This window comes from Lissotriton helveticus, chromosome 4_1 (genome assembly GCF_964261635.1).
Source record: "Lissotriton helveticus chromosome 4_1, aLisHel1.1, whole genome shotgun sequence".
Taxonomy (NCBI): Eukaryota; Metazoa; Chordata; class Amphibia; order Caudata; family Salamandridae; genus Lissotriton; species Lissotriton helveticus.
In genome coordinates, this window is record NC_136063.1 from 1,469,051,401 (window position 1) to 1,469,067,765 (window position 16,365).

The 16,365-nt window shown below is 46.0% G+C and overlaps 1 protein-coding gene across 4 annotated transcripts in view; it reads left to right on the plus strand.

The window, feature by feature from the left end:
* Nucleotides 1–16,365, plus strand: part of FARS2 (phenylalanyl-tRNA synthetase 2, mitochondrial) — a 1,625,806-nt gene that overhangs the window by 401,495 nt on the left and 1,207,946 nt on the right. For 3 of the 4 annotated variants that reach the window (XM_078688053.1, XM_078688051.1, XM_078688050.1), the window contains one exon: nucleotides 10,423–10,475. The exons of the other annotated variant lie outside the window; for it this stretch is intronic. The gene's annotated coding sequence lies outside the window, so the exon portion shown is untranslated. The remainder of the gene's footprint in view (nucleotides 1–10,422; nucleotides 10,476–16,365) is intronic. 4 annotated transcript variants of the gene reach the window in all.

The window sequence follows — 16,365 nt, forward strand, 5'->3', positions numbered from 1 at the left end:
GGCACCTGCCTGAGTCCACAACCCTCCTGGGCCGTAGTGATGGGAGATCCAGCCTCCTCGTCCCTCCTGGGAATACTGGTCTCTAGCGCGGTGCTCCGAGAGTGTCCCTTCACTCCTGGGCTCTTCTCCTCTTCCCGCGGGACGTCCACGACCTCCAGTGACTCTCCTCCTGGCTCCTTGCAGGTCGCGATTCTCGATTTCTTCTCCGGTTTGTTCCTCTCGCGTCGCTCTTCCTCTCCTCCACAGTCCGATGACAATGCGCGCCCCATCGTCCTTCTTCCTCCTCCTTGTCCATTTGCTGGTGCAGTTATGCTCCCACGATGTATCTGATAGTCTAGACTCATGGTACTCATAGTACAGCCTGCGGGCCACCAGCGGCCCAGCAGGCCTTCCTTGGCGGCCCGCGGACCTTTCAGGTAATGCACAGATGGCCCCCCAGAGAGAGACCGAGAGAGTAGAGAGAGAGAGAGTGGAGAGAGAGAGAGAGAGAGAGAGAGAGAGAGAGAAGAGAGAGAGTAGAGAGAGAGAGTGGAGAGGGAACATGGAGTGAGAGAGGGGGAGAGTGGAGGGAGAGAGAGTGGAGAGAGAGAGAGGTAGCGGAGAGGTAGAGTGGAGAGAGAGGGAGAGTGAAGAGGGAGAGGGAGAGAGGGAGAGGAGGGAGAGAGAGAGAGTGGAGAGAGAGAGAGAAGAGAGAGAGAGGGTGAAGAGAGAGAGTGGGAGAGTGGAGCGAGAGAGAGAGGAGGGAGAGAGAGAGAGAGGAGAGAGAGTGGAGAGAGAGAAATGAGAGAGAGAGTGCAGGGAGAGAAGAGAGTGGAGAGAGAGAGAGTAGAGAGGGGAGAATGCAGAGAGAGAGACTGGAGAGAGAGAGAGGGAAAGTGGAGAGAGAGAGTGGAGAGAGAGAGTGGAGAGATAGAGAGAGAGTGGAGAGAGAGAGAGTGGAGAGAGAGAGAGAGAGAGAGAGGAGAGAGAGAGAGAGGAGGAGAGAGTGAGAGAGAGAGGAGAGAGAGAGAGAAAGTAGAGAGGGAGAGAGAGACTGGAGAGAGAGAGAGTAGAGAGGGGAGAATGCAGAGAGAGAGACTGGAGAGAGAGAGAGGGAAAGTGGAGAGAGAGAGTGGAGAGAGAGAGTTGGGAGAGAGAGTGGAGAGATAGAGAGAGAGTGGAGAGAGAGAGAGAGAGAGAGAGGAGAGAGAGAGAGAGGGGAGAGAGAGAGTGGGGAGAGAGAGAGAAGAGAGTGAGTGGAGAGAGAGAGAAAGTAGAGAGGGAGAGAGAGACTGGAGAGAGAGAGATAGACTGGAGAGAGAGAGAGAGAGAGAGAGTAGAGGGAGAGAGTGGAGGGAGAGAGAGTGGGGGAGTGGAGAGAGAGAGTGGAGAGAGAGAGAGGAGAGAGAGAGAGTGGAGAGAGAGAGAGTGGAGAGAGAGAGAAAGCGGAGAGAGAGTGCAGGGAGAGAAGAGAGTGGAGAGAGTAGAGAGGGAGAGTAGAGAGGGAGAGAATGGAGTGAGAGAGTGGAGAGAGAGTGAGTAGAGAGAGAGAGACTTGAAAGAGAGGGAGAGAGAGAGAGTAGTGAGAGAGTGGAGAGAGAGAGTGGAGAGAGAAAGAGAGTGGAAGAGTGGAGAGAGAGAGAGAGAGAGAGTGGAGAGAGAGAAAGAAAGGTGAGTGTAGAGAGAGAGAGGAGAGTGTAGAGAGAGAGGAGAGTGGGGAGAGAGAGTGGAGAGAGAGAGAGGAGGGAGAGCGAGAGGAGAGTGGAGAGAGAGAGGAGAGTGGAGGGAGGGGAAAGAGTGGAAAGAGAGAGAGTGGAGAGAGAGAAGAGAGTGGAGAGAGAGAGAGTGTGGAGAGAGAGAGGAGAGTGTGAGGAGAGAGGAGAGTGGGGTGAGAGAGTGGAGAGAGGAGAGAGAGGAGAGTGGGGGAAGAGTGGAGAGAGAGAGAGAGAGAGAGAGAGGAGAGAGAGCGAGAGGAGAGTGAAGGAGGAGAGTGGAGGGAGGGTGGGGAGAGAGACTGACTGGAGGACTGAGACTGACTGAGACAGGGAGAGGACTGACTGACAGAGAGAGACTGACAGAAAAAGACTGACAGAAAGAGACTGACTGACTGACAGAGAGACTGACTGACTCAGAGAGAGACTAGGTGAGGTAGAGACTGAGTGAGAGAGAGACTGAGTGAGAGAGAGAGACTGACTGAGAGAGAGAGACTGACTGAGAGAGAGACTGAGAGAGAAAGACTGACTGACTGAGAAACTGACTGAGAGACTAACTGACTAAGCGAGAGACTGACTGATTGACTGAGTGAGAGATAGACTGACTTAGAGAGAGAGACTGACTGGCCGACTAAGAGAGAGAGAGAGAGCCTGACTGACAGAGAGACTGACTGACAGAGAGAGACTGAGTGACTGACAGCGAGACTGACTGAGAGAGACTGACTGACTGACTGAGACTGACTGGCTGAGAGAGAGACTGACTGACTGACAGAGAGAGAGAGACTGACTGACTGACTGAGAGAGAGCCTGACTGACTGAGAGAGAGACTGACAGAGAGAGACTGACAGAGAGAGACTGACAGAAGAGATTGACTAAGAGAGAGACTGACTGAGAAAGACTGACTGAGAGAGAGACTAACTGACTGAGAGAGAGAGACTGACTGAGAGAGAGACTAACTGACTGAGAGAGAGAGACTGACTGAGAGAGAGAGACTGACTGACTAAGAGACTGACTGACTGAGAGACTAATTGAGAGGCTGTCTGACTGAGAGACTGACTGAGAGAGAGCCTGACTGACTGTGAGAGAGACTAACTGACTGACAGGGAGACTGACTGACTGAGAGAGAGACGGACTGACTGAGAGAGAGACTGCCTCAGAGAGACTGACTGACTAAGAGAGACTGACAGAGACTGGCTGACTGACAGAGAGAGAGACTGACAGAGAGAGAGATTTACTGACAGAGAGAGACTGACTGACCGACTGAGAGAGAGAAAGAGAGAGATTGACTGACTGAGAGAGAGACTGACTAAGAGAGAGACTGACTAGGAGAGACAGACAGAGAGAGACTGACTTACAGAGAGAGACTGACTTACAGAGAGAGAGGGAGACTGGCAGGGAGAAACCTACTGACAGAGAGACTTACTGACAGAGAGAGACTGACTGACTGACTGACCGACAGAGAGTGAGAGACTGACTGAGAGGCTGACTGACTAACAGAAAGACTGACTGACAGAGAGAGAGACTGACAGAGAGACTGACTGAGAGAGAGACTGACTAAGAGTGAGAGAAAGACTGACTGACTGGCTGACTGAGTGACTGACTGATTGAGAGAGAGACTGACTGACAGAGAGAGACTGACTGACTGAGACTGACTGACTGAGAGAGAGACTTACTGACTAAGCAAGATACTTACTGACAGAGAGAGAGACTGACTGACTTACCAACTGAGAGAGACTGACTGACTGAGAGAGAGACTGACTGACCGAGAGAGAGAGACTCACTGACTGACTCAAAGCAAGAGAGAGAGACTGACTGACAGAGAGTCTGACTGAGAGAGAGATTGACTGAGAGAGAGCGTGACTGACTGACAGAGAGACTGACTGACTGACACAGAGAGAGAGTGACAGAGAGAAACTTACTGACACAGAGACTTACTGAGAGAGAGAGAGAGAGAGAGAGAGAGAGAGAGACTGACTGACCGACAGAGAGAGAGAGTGACAGAGAGAGACTTACTGACACAGAAACTGACTGAGAGAGAGAGAGATTAACTTGCTGAGAAACTGACTGACTGAGAGAGAGAGACTGACTGACTGAGAGAGAGACTGACTGAGACTGACTGACTGAGAGAGAGAGAGACAGAACTGACAGAGAGACTGACTGACTGACTGACTGACTGAGAGGCTGACAGAGAGAGAGACTGGCTGACTGATGGAGAGAGAGACTGACTGACTGGCCGAGAGACTGACTGACTGAGAGAGATACTGACTGGCTGACAGAGAGAGAGAGACTGACTGACAGAGAGAGAGAGACTGACTGACTGAGAGAGAGACTGACTCACGGAGACTGACTGACAGAGAGAGAGAGAGAGAGAGAGAGAGAGAGAGAGAAAGAGAGACTGTGATGGAATTGGGGTCAATGTGTGTATGAAGATATGCAATCCCTCTTAATATTGCTATTGTCTGCTAATAAAAATGTAATATCAAAGTGTGCTCCTTGTAGTTGCATCTGCTTTTGAAATACGCCTTGACTGTTTTGAAACAGGTTTGATTTTTCTTTTACCTTTAGCCCTGTCCCCCCTGACCCCGCCCCCCTCTGACCCCACCCCTACCGGTGCGCCCATGGTCTAGACCGAGTCCTCAACTTCCGGGTTGGTCCGTATCCGCCGCCATATTGGAGTTGCTGCGATACTTGCGGGTAACATTTTTTAATTTTATTGTACGTGTGTCCAAAAACATTTACAAAATCCCCTTTTTTTGTGAAAGTAGATTACTGGAAAAATCTAGAATATAAAGACGTGTTGCTTAGGTCTTCTTTATTAATGCAAGACTGGGAGCTTTGTGGTTTTAGCTCCGGGTTTTGACACCCGAACTACTAAATAGATTTGTTGCTGACATTATACCTAGAGGGGGCTTTAGGTAAGTCGATTTTCAACTATGGCAGTATTCGAATAGCCCCTTATTGCTGTTGGCTTACGACTTTGTCCATTTGTCCATCATGTCTTGGATCAGCCCAGAGGAGTATTCTTCTTTCCCTTTTTGCTATTGGCTGTTTGGGTGTATCCTTAAGTTTCCATTTGAGTGCTTGTACTGAACTGCATGAAGGTTCACTTTACAACTATACCTCTCACTTTATGCTCCTGCTGGCCCCCTCCCATAGTCGTTGTCAAATGTGCTAAACCGCAAGTATTAGCACATTTAACTCAGACCTATTGGCTTTTCCAAATCTTGTTTTCTTTTTGAGACAATAACACAAAGAAGGCATTAACAAAGCCAAAAATGTTGACTATTGTGTAATGCATGCACACATCCTGATGCAATGTATCCATCCATACGTTGACATAGATGATGAATACATGACTATTAAGCAACATACTTACAGATGTTCGTGCTTACAGAGATCTGCACAGCCCCAGCTATCCATGCACCAGATGACAGGCACCTATGCAGATAAACCTACATGCACCCATACTCATAGATCACCTGAGAGATCACACCCATACACACAAACTGAAAGGTGACTTATGTTGGCTATGTTATATTAATTTCATTTCTAATGTGCACGAATCACCCGGGAAGGGTTATCTCGGCACAGAGCAGATCATAGGCAAAGAAGTAACAGCTAAGCTAAAACAGCACTGTCTTGGGACATTTTCTAAATTCAGCATGGTCAGTGCATATTCGAATATAGAGAGGTAGCTCATTCCAGTAAAGAGGGGCCAGGTAAGAGAAAATCCTGCCTTGTGAACGAGACCTCTGACCCGTGGGACAATGAGCAGAGCTTTGTATGTGTCAAGCAGCAAATTTTGCAGATAAATCTTTTCTGGACTGGCAACCGATAAAGTGAGGGTAGAAGGGGTGTGGATGCAGCCCCAGCAGCAAGATTGCAAATGACACCAGCTGCATTATTGTATAGGCAAGGGGTGTAACATATATGTTAAAGAGCGTGGGCTAAGACAGGAGCGCTAGAGCACCGCCTTGTCCAGCATCATGGTACGCGATATGTATGAACCTAGAGAGACAGTTTGAGTTCTGTTGGTTGGGAAATCACTGAACAATTGTCGCACTGTGCCATGGATTCCGAACTCCTACAGCCTTTGAAGCAGCCTAGGATGAGACACTACATCAAATGCTGCGTACAAGTCCAGCAGCACGAGCAAGGATGAAGTATTGGCATCAAGGGAGCATCTTATGTGGTCAGTGACCACTACTAAGGTTGTCTCAGCACTGTGAAAAGGTCTGAACCCAGATTGTGAGGCGCCCAGAAGGTAAGTGATCTCTAGATAATCCACAAGTTGTTTATTTATTTGTCCTTCCAGCAGCTTGCTCAATAAAGGAAGCAGTGAGATAGCTGGTGAGATTAGTGGGCTCCATATTGGCCTTCTTTTGAATCGGTATGACCTGAGCCGCTTTCCAAGCCGAGGGAATTTTCCCGGTATTAACTGATTGAGTAAATAAAGGGAATATGGCAGGGGCAAGCAGATTAGATAGGACAGCAGAGATCCAGGGGGACAGAGATCTAGAGGGGATCCTGATTTAACTGATGCAAGCCCTTTCTGAATTAATTCAGGCAAGAAGACACTGAACTGAGCTCAAGGCATCATTGGAAGAGAAAGACTTGGAATTAGATTTCTCGTGTGCCAGATCCGCTGGGGTGGGACAATTCTGATAGACTTTTTTATTTTATCTTCAAAGTGATTAGCAAGAGAATTACATAGTGCTTGTGATGCGTGTGTTTCTTGAGAACAAGCACAGGGGTTTATAAAAGTGTTAAGCACTTTAAATAACTGTGGACTTGTTGATTTTATTGGAAATGTGGGACTTCTGGACTTTTTTTTATATTACGGTAGTACATTGTTAAGGATGCTCAATAGCCCTCCTTATCAAGTAAATTGTTGGTTAGACGCCACCGTCCCCAATTTGTTGCAGGAGGCTTTCTCAGTTTTCAGTTCTGATGTATACCAAGGCGCATTGGAACCATGTTTAGATGTGGGACAAGGTTTAAAAGGAGCTACCTTATCCAGCGCCGAATTTAAGGCTCTATGATAAGCTAATAGCGCTTGCGCCACGTCTAAATCTACAGACGAAACAGTAAACTCAAACTCCTCAGTAAAAGAGTCAGGGTTGACTTTTCGCCAATATCTTGCCACGAATTTATTAGCTTTTTTTGTATTTTCAGTCGCATTTTCTTACGGATATGGAAACAGATTAATGAGTGGGCCGTTCAGAATAGAGGTAGGGGGGCTTCACAGTCAAGGATACGGAATTCGTAAAGATTAGATCCAGAGTATGCAGCGCAACATGAGTAGGTCCATTGCTTTATGGTGCAGGCCAAGTATGGCTGAATCAGAGGTAAGCTGTGTGACCTCCACATTCGGGAATTCTCCCCGTAATAGTTAAAATCTCCCTATAGAAGAAGCTGTTGAGATGCCAAAACATGGGTTGCAGTATATGGCTGCTTGTATAGTGCTTGATGCTCTAATGTAGCCAATCTAGAAACACTAAATGTGACAAAACAGTGGAAAGAAGAGAGTAGGAGCCAGGGAATCAGGACAGAGTCTTGTGATGGAAGATCTCTACAGGGTCGGCCTTAGGCATGTGCAAGTTGTGCACCTGCACAGGGCAGCCAAACCCCAGGGGCCGCCACGCCAATATATATCCTTAATATAATAATCCTCTCAGGATGGATACTTATGTGCGTGGCGGCGGCCTCCGGCTCTGTTCCACTTCCAAACACCCTGACCCCCCCCCCCCCCCCCCCTCTTCACTGGCCTCCGGGCCGGCGTTCCTCCGGGGGCCCCTTACCTACGCTCCCTGCCGAGGGCCGCCATGGGCCTAGGGCCGCCCCTGATCTCTATCAAAATTGAGCGTTAGTCAGCCGTCGACTTTAAGTGTCTGGTTGGCAAGAAGGAAACAGGACGGGAAATCAGACTGACTGCAGGAGAGGGAATACGTTAGTAATGTTGACTTTTAGAGATATGGTTGGAGAAGCCAGGAAGAGTGAGGTTAGCTTCCTATACAAACCAACACTTAAACAACACACGTGGTCATACATACAGTCCCACGCAACACAGATAAAAGCAGAGAGCACAGAAGAACAAGGGGTCGAACTTGCAGAAAGAAGGAAGATGGGATACATGGATGCAGGTTTCACGTCTGCTTAATATGTTGAACCTTTCCTGACAAAATCAAATGTGAGGTAGAAGAAAGATTGGTTTCAATGCATTAGCAATCTTTGACCTCTTCTTACAGAATCACTAGCACTGGGTGATGGAATACCTTGGTCTCCATCAGGCCCAACACCCATTGAACTCACCGGGCTTCAGCCCCCGCCTCGTGTGTGGCAGCCTGGGATGAGACAGATCCCGGGCACACACAGAGCCGCACCCGAACGTTTCACAGGTCTTTAAAAGACCATTCGAAAGTTAATTAGGCCTTGCAGTTGTTTCACCCCTTCTAAGAGCCCCTGCAGCTCCACTCTGCCTACTGATTAAAGGTTCAGCCCCCCCGAAATTTTTTCTTAGCCCCCCCCCCCCCGAAATTTGGCTCTAGTTGCGCCTCTGGTCTCCATGCCCATTCAATTATTTCCCCCTGCTGTTAACTTTAAAGTGCTCTTTCCGTGTTCATTCCATCTTTGGCCTCTTCGCTGTATTCATAAATATGTATTCATTTGTTTAATACTAATATATAACACAGGTTGGTTTGCCGGATCATACAGTCTACAATAAGCATTTGTGTATCCAGTTCTGGATTTTCCCTTTACAAATTATTGCTCTCAAATGTGCTGGCACACTGAAGCAAATGAAGTCTGCCTTTTCCAGAATGTGCATATTGGTTCAATGAAAACAAGATTTCCAGCATTCTTGAAGCAAACCAGCTATTTGCTGATTTTCTTATTGCTGCTTTTGAGCTAATTAAATGCATCTTGCTGTTTCACAACATGAAAAATACATGACAATGTGACACATGTTAATTTCCATTCTGTTACAATGCAATGCACCAATAAGATGTTTATAGGGTCCTTTTTTGTGTGTTCCACATTCCACACACATATTTAGCTGCTAGAGGAGGTCCATTTATTTCTTTGACCATACGCAGATATTTGTATCTGTTTATTCTTTTACTGACAACGACTTTCATGCAGTTAATTAATGTAATGGCACAAGGGGTGTAACACACTAAGCTTTATTTTGAAAATGAGAACGTTACCTTTCGCCAGCCATGCATTGGTGTGGCTCTGATAGACACTGCAAGAAATGCCCACCTGAAACCGCTTTCTGTACAAATGTACATCATTTTTCTCAGCACTAGTCTGCCACCAGTGAAAACAACCGATAGTGTAATGAAAACTCCATTCCAGTGCATACCTCTTCCTTTTACCCAATCGCAAAGCAGTCTTACAGAACACTCCTCCAGCATCATTCTTAGCTATTTGCACCATTCCTCACAGTATCTTGTCAGGAATAGTCTTGGGAATCTTTATTAAGTCAGTGACTAAAGAGCTTTAAATATTGTGGGTGATATTGTGCGACAAGACTGGGTGGTCGAAATAGGACCCAAACAGAGCTGTAGAGAGAGTGCTTTACAAATGGAAACAAGCAGCAATCTAAAAATTATAGATACGAAACGCTCTTTTCTTTAAAAAAAAAAAAACTCATTTTCCTGCACGTAAAGAACAGTTTCGGCAGCTGGTACCTCGCCCATGTGCAACACCCAACATATAAGAACATTTTGGAATGCTTTAATTTTATTTAGAAACCAGTATGTATGCGATGCGCATCGATGCGTTTGTTTGATGGATTTTCTCAGATTCTAAGTAGTGAAGCTTCACCTGTGTCGTTTAAAAGTGCCATAAATGCATACATTTAAATATATAAATAGTAGGAAAATGTTCAGTTATTCATCCCACCTTGATATAATTTAGCGGATTTTAGCACTTTCAGGGGCATAACCGTCATAAGTGCTGCAGGTGAAGTGGTTCCCGGGCGTAGACCTCCACAGCACCCTGATTTCTCCTTTCTTTTACTGCTCAACCATCAGAGAGGTGGACTCGTTTTCCTTGTTTGCTTTAAGACCTAAAGCGACCTTTGCTATGCCGCCAAGTCCCTTTCTTGTCTTTGTTGACAATGACAAATGATGCTTTAAGGACTAAGGGCAAAGTGTGTTTTTACCACTTTCTCTTGAGCAGTAGTATTCAATCTGTGTGAGCTTTCATTGATCAAAATGCCTTACCCTTATCTGGGGGGGGAGAGAGGGGGAGCTGAGAAGGTCCCCAACACGTCCTATCGTAGTTTTCAGCAAAGAACACGAGGAAGTGAAATGGGAATATCCTAGTGTTGTGAAAAATGTCCTTCCCTAGCCACAAATGTTGACTCGCATCCAGTTCATAGACACATGCAATTCATTTACATGGATTGAAACACTGAAGCAGACGGGATGTGAGCACAGTCTGTTGGCCCTGCCAGGGATAGCGCCTGAAGAAACAGTGGAGCAGATGAAGGGTGATTTGGAATAAATATTCGACAGTTTCTTTTGATAGCAGCGTTTGTCTACCAAGGGATTTCCCCGAGCATTGCATCACTGCCTTTCCCTCCATTAGCTATGTCTGCAGGCCACGTGCAACTGATAGAAAGCTGGCAACCTGTCAGCAGTTATAGCTGTAAGGTAACCAAGAACAGAGCTTATGGTAATTTGCATTGTGGAGCTTTACAATTTTTTTCTTTTTTCTTTTGCAGCTTGTTAGCCCCAGGTTTTGTCTTCTCCAAAGCTCCTAACAGACCTTTATCAAGTAAGTAACTCACTGTAAGGTTGCAGTGTTTTTCTTCAACACAAATGTAATTCATAAGGTAGAATGTATTTCTCTTTGATCCCGCAAGCTTAATTGTGTGGTTTTAAAAAATCATTATTTTTGTATTGATTTGCACTTTACCACAATCTTCTTTTTGACCTGAAAGTAGGAAGTTTTGTGACGTCCAAGGCACTGGGTAAACTGGCCTCTGCACGGGGCAGCTTAAATGTTACCGCATTGCTGATTACTCAGTGAGGCCACTATGTCAACCGCATGCTTCGAATGGTGTGTCATACTTTGTTTGGTACATGTATCAAGGAAACTGGGACTATTGTTAGTAGAGAGCTTTTAGTAGTTATTCATGAGTAGTTATTCATGAGAAACAAGACATCCTTATTTGACAAAATTCAGAATAATGGTTGGCTTTGTTCTGTATGCACATTAAGGATGATCCAGACACAGTTTTGCTTGCTAACTTGTTACTTTGCAATATTTAGCCTTTCTGTTCTACTTTTCCTCTACTGTACTACCCTGCACTAGAATCCTCTTTGCCCGTCTCATTTCCTGTCCACCTGTTGAAACCGGAAGTGGTGTTTGATTTGCTTGTCCGAACTAATCTCGTCCTCCTGGCTCCCTAAATCCCCTCACTACACAACATATGCTTGTAACTTGTCTTTAGTTGGGTACCCCCATGTAAAGCTGAAGAGTTATTACACCAGACCTTAATGCCTTTTTTTAAGTATCTGCAGGCAGGTGTATGGTGAAAGTGTTGCATATTTTATTCGAGTTTTTGCAAGTCACAGCTGTAATCCTTTTAATTGTTCTTTTGGCAAGAAGTGTTTTTGTTGGGAAGAAGACTAGGAGAGTATTTTATATGAAAGATTTGAAGGAGATGGTGATTTGAAGTCCTTAAGGAGCACATTTAGAGTTCATGGAGAAAGAGTTGACATGCCAATGATATCTCACATAGCTGAATGAAAAATTGAAAATACCCATTTTGTGAGGAAACAGAGATGGTGGAAACGTGCCTCCATCTCAGGTATTATTATTATTTTTCTGGACATTTTTAAAACCAGCGCCCACTTTAAAAGAAGCTCTTGGCACTGAAGATAAAACATAGGGGCGAGAGCGTGGTATTACTAGCAAATGCAACTGATTACGCACTACTCAATAAAGTCTTTAAATTTGTCCAGGATTGTAGAGAGACCTGTTCTTCCCTGATATCACTAATGATTGGATTAGACAGCAGTGTGCCTCGCACTCAAAAACTGCGTCCAGCATACCTGTTTTGCATAAATGTGGGCAACACAAGCAGGAGTTGTGCTTGGGACATATATACTGAATTTAGACGAAAAAAAGTGTAGACCCTAGCCTGTATAAAATGATGCAACAGTGCTTTAGTCCGGCAGATTTTACAAAAAGATTCTGTTATCCACCGGCAGCCAGTGCAGGTGTCGAGATGTCCTGAAACGTGGTGAATTTTTTTAGACTCAACACAATCCTAAGAGAAACATTTTGGATGTCTTCAAGATACACAATAGCTTTTGATTTAAGGTCTAGATAGGGCGAGACACCAAACTCGATCTGAGATTCCACCAAAGAGTTTGGGGCTATCTTCCTCGGGGGGGGTGGGGGGGGGGGGAGTCAAAAAGATAAAGATCTATGAATTATCCACACATGGTAAAAACAAAGTCTCTCTTTTTTCTCTTACAGCACATGACTCACTGTTTTACCATTATAGTCTGAAATGGAGAAGGGCAAGATAATAAATGCATAGTGTCAGCTATTGGGAGGACACTACTGATGCCTTTAACTTCAGTGACCCCCTTCCTCCCCATCTGAGTAAGTAATCCTGGACTTTGCAGCAGGACACTTCTAGTGGAATAAAAAGACATCCACAGTGCTGTGTGGGAGAGACAGTTGCATATTTCACTATACAAGATCGCAGGGTTACTTACCTCGGTTGGGAAGAGAGGAGCTGGAGATAGTGCCAGGCTGCACATATATTGGTGGTACACGGTCCGCTGGATGTGACCTCATCGAATTGTAGCTGTTCGCTCTTGGTGGAGAAGGAGGCCCAGTCAGAATTTTAACTTCTATTCTATGTAGTGAATTCAATTGACACATCCTACAAAATAAGCCCCACAGGGGACACAGCTTTGCCTGCAAAAAAAGGCAAAGTCACAGCAATATTAGAGGTCTACACCTGCCCATGGTCCTTCAGTGAGGACGCAGAAGGATGAGAGTGATGGATGGATTCATGTCCTGTCCAGGCCTGACAATGGCACCACTGTACAGCTTACATAAAAAGTCGACAATGTGCAGACTAAAATCACTGTTTTCAGATGTACAGTGCATGCCATGTTGGCCATAGACTATGGGCAAAAATTGCAATAAAGTATTTGGAGAAGAGAACTGCTACGGGGGAGGCTTTCACGACCCAGTAGCATTAGTCTCATGTGTCTTTAACCAACGTCAGTGAGTTTTATTACAACTTAGACTCTAGAGGGTGTATTAAGGAGAGTGGGAAGCATCAGTCTGTTAGGCTCGATGGGATCTGCCAATGTTAAAGAAATTGGAGGACTCAAATAAGGCTTCCTTAAGAATGGAGACGAATCCAGAAAGGAGCTTTCAGCTCATGATTCTGAGAAGGGCAGTTGGGGACACAAGTGAGAAAGGTGGGATCCCGACACTGTAAATGAGGGACATTCAGGATTTGGGAACAACTTTGTTGACCAGTGCTTCTACACCAGTATGTTATATCCTGTATAACATATGGTGCGATTTAGAGTTGGTTTTTTTTTTTGTCCTCATTTGCCTTGCCCTCTTTTCTAGACTCGTCAACCACCTAGCGTGTCCGCCACCACAAGACTTCCGATCTTTACCGTCTATCATACCAAGACACGAATTTGTGTTATGTTATTGGCGGGAGGAGAGTCTTCAAAGTATGAGGGAGGGAGGAGAGAGTGCGGACCCACTCTTTCTCTGACTCCATCGTGGTGTTTTACAACCTGCTGGACTTACAATTCCAACGGGGGCCCTGGTCCTTGGAGTATACTAGGCATAATCATTGGACCCGGGGGAAAAAAAAAACCCACAAAAAAAAACAACCCGGAACCATTATCTCCACTGAACCAACAGATCCCAAAAGGCCACATTTCTTCTGCTCCCAGGTCTAGCAAGGTCCACTTTAGATGTTTCATATAGTGATGTCAACCAACCAGAATGCGAAGGAGCCTTGTTCTCCACCCAGACTTTACAAATTTGCCTTCTGGCCAACAAAATTGCATAGAACAAAAAGGACCGAGCCTGACCGGAAATACCTGCCTCTAAGCCAAATATGATTAATGGCAGCATAAGAGACAATGGGATGTTCAAAATAGAGTCCAAGGTAGTTTTCACTTCATTCCAGAAGCGGACGATGTAGGGACAGTCCATAAACATATGTACGTCAGAAGCTTCACTGTAATTGCATTTATTGCATTTCTTACCAGGGAGAAACTTAGACAGTCTCAGGGGCGAAAGATAGGCTCGGTGTACAGTATATAAATGGTTCCGCCTGAGCCAAGCTGGTTTCACAATTTTATACAGGAGGGTGAAAGAATTTACCCATATCTCTTCACAATGGAAACCTACCGCTTCCCCCCACAGCTCATCGGGCAGTACAAATTCTCCATCAACTTCGTCCAGTAGGCTCCAGTACCATAGGGCTACCTCCTTGCCCCCCCCTGCCCGTTCTACCAGCTGCTGTTCCAAGGTGCAGATCTTGCCCAATGGGACCCTTTTCCTGCTCGTGACCCTAGCCCAACTTTCTAACTGTAGATATTTAAATCTAGAAAATCCTGGGTCCACCAATTCCCGTAATTCCTCCCAGTCCCTCAGCACCCCGTCTGATAGTAGCTCCCCCCATCTTACTATCCCAGCATCTCTCACCGGAATGGACAATCTATCTTGTAAGCATAATGGTAACCCGGGGGAGTCCCACACTGGTGCATAGTTGGAATAGTAGGCCAACCCCATTCTCTTTCTAATCTGAACCCAGGCTTTCGCCAGGGACAGCAGGATTTTTAACTTGACCTTTTTGAAATACTTCTGGTCCCCAAATTTAAAAAGGAACCCGTCGATTGATATGTCTGCCCCCTCCAGCATTGCTTTAAACATTGTCCGAGAGGATGAGCCCAGAGGTGATTTTAAGAGCATTCTCGAGTGGGACAGCAGGAAAGCCCATGCATAATGTTGCAAGTCCGGCAGAGCAAGCCCTCCTTTCTCCCTCCTCCTCCTCAAGTTTTTCCATGCCAGTCTGGTAGACTTATAGTTCCAAATAAAGGAGTTGATTTCTCGCTGGCTTTTATCCAATGATTTGGCATCAAAAGCCAGGGGGATGGTGTTGAAAATATAAGTGAATTTAAGCAAGATAGACATTTTGATCAGATTGACCCTACCCAAGATGGTCAGTGGGAGGTGAGACCATGATTTCATTAGCTTCCTACATTCATTATTTACCCGCTCCCAGTTGATTTTGGCGATGTTTCCAATGTCTTGGACAACCCGTATACCGAGGTAACGCATAGATGTTGTCACCCCCAGATGTATGTTGGGGATATTCCATGCCATGATTTCCGTTTTACTAGCGTTGATCTCATACCCCGATATACGCCCAAACTCCTCCGCCCTCTTAATAACTGCGGGGAATGCTTTTTCGGGGTCTGACGTAAAAAACAGAATATCATCAGCTTATAATGCTACCCCCTCTCCCACTCTCCGAATTTAAATGGGAAAATGTTTTCATCTCCCCTCAGGACCTGGGCAAATGGCTCAAAATACAGATCAAAGAGGAGGGGAGAGAGCGGACACCCCTGCCTCGTTCCCCTTATGATTTTAAAAGGTTCTGTCAAGGCACCATTAACCAAAAGCCTTGCCGATGGGGAGCTATACAGAAGAGAGACGACGCGACAAAAGCCCTCGCCAAAGCCAAACTTCTTCAACACAGCATCCAAGTATTGCCAATTGACCCTGTCAAAGGCCTTTGTCGCGTCTAAAGTGAGTGTAGCTAGTGGAATAGAGAAAGCCGAAGCGATGTCTATTGATCCAACCAAATCGTATGTCAGGTCAGAAAGCTGCCATCCTTTGATAAATCCCTTCTGATCTTGCTGTACTATGTCTCCAATCACTAACCCCAATCTAGCAGACATGATGGAAGCAAAGATCTTATAATCGCTATTTAAAAGAGATATCGGTCTGTAGGACCCACATTCTATTGGGTCTTTCCCTGGCTTGGGGATCAAGACAATAGTCGCCTCTCCCCAAGATTTTGGGGGAGCTGCCCCCTTCCTTAGTATCTCATTAAAGAGGGTCGTAAGTGTTGGGACTACCGCGCTGCCCAGGGCTCGGAATAGCTCTCCAGGTAGACCATCAGGGCCTGCCGCCTTCCCTTGCTTGATTTGTCCGATGGCTTTACACACCTCAGCTTCCGATATTGGCATCTCCAGACAGTTGCTCTGAGCTGTTGAGAGAGTTGGCAACAAGATATTGCCCAGCCATATGTACCTTCTCACCTCGTTGTTCGGTGTGTCTTCTCTATAAATCCCCTCGAAGAACTCAAGAAACGCGTGCCCTATCTCCTGCTTGGAGGTCCTTACGGACACCTCCCCCTCCACCTTTATCTCTCTGATATAGCTCTTGGCTTGTTCCGCCTTAACTTTCCAAGCCAGGATCCTTCCAGCTGCTTCTCCGAATTCAAAATGCGCGATCTTACTGGCCTCCCATCTTTTCGCCACCCTCTCTTGTAAGATGTTCTCCAACTGTCTTTTCATCGTCCCAAGCTGCTTTTGCTCGTCTAAAGACCCAATGGAGTCCCCCAGTTTCTGCTCCAACAACTTCATCTCGATCT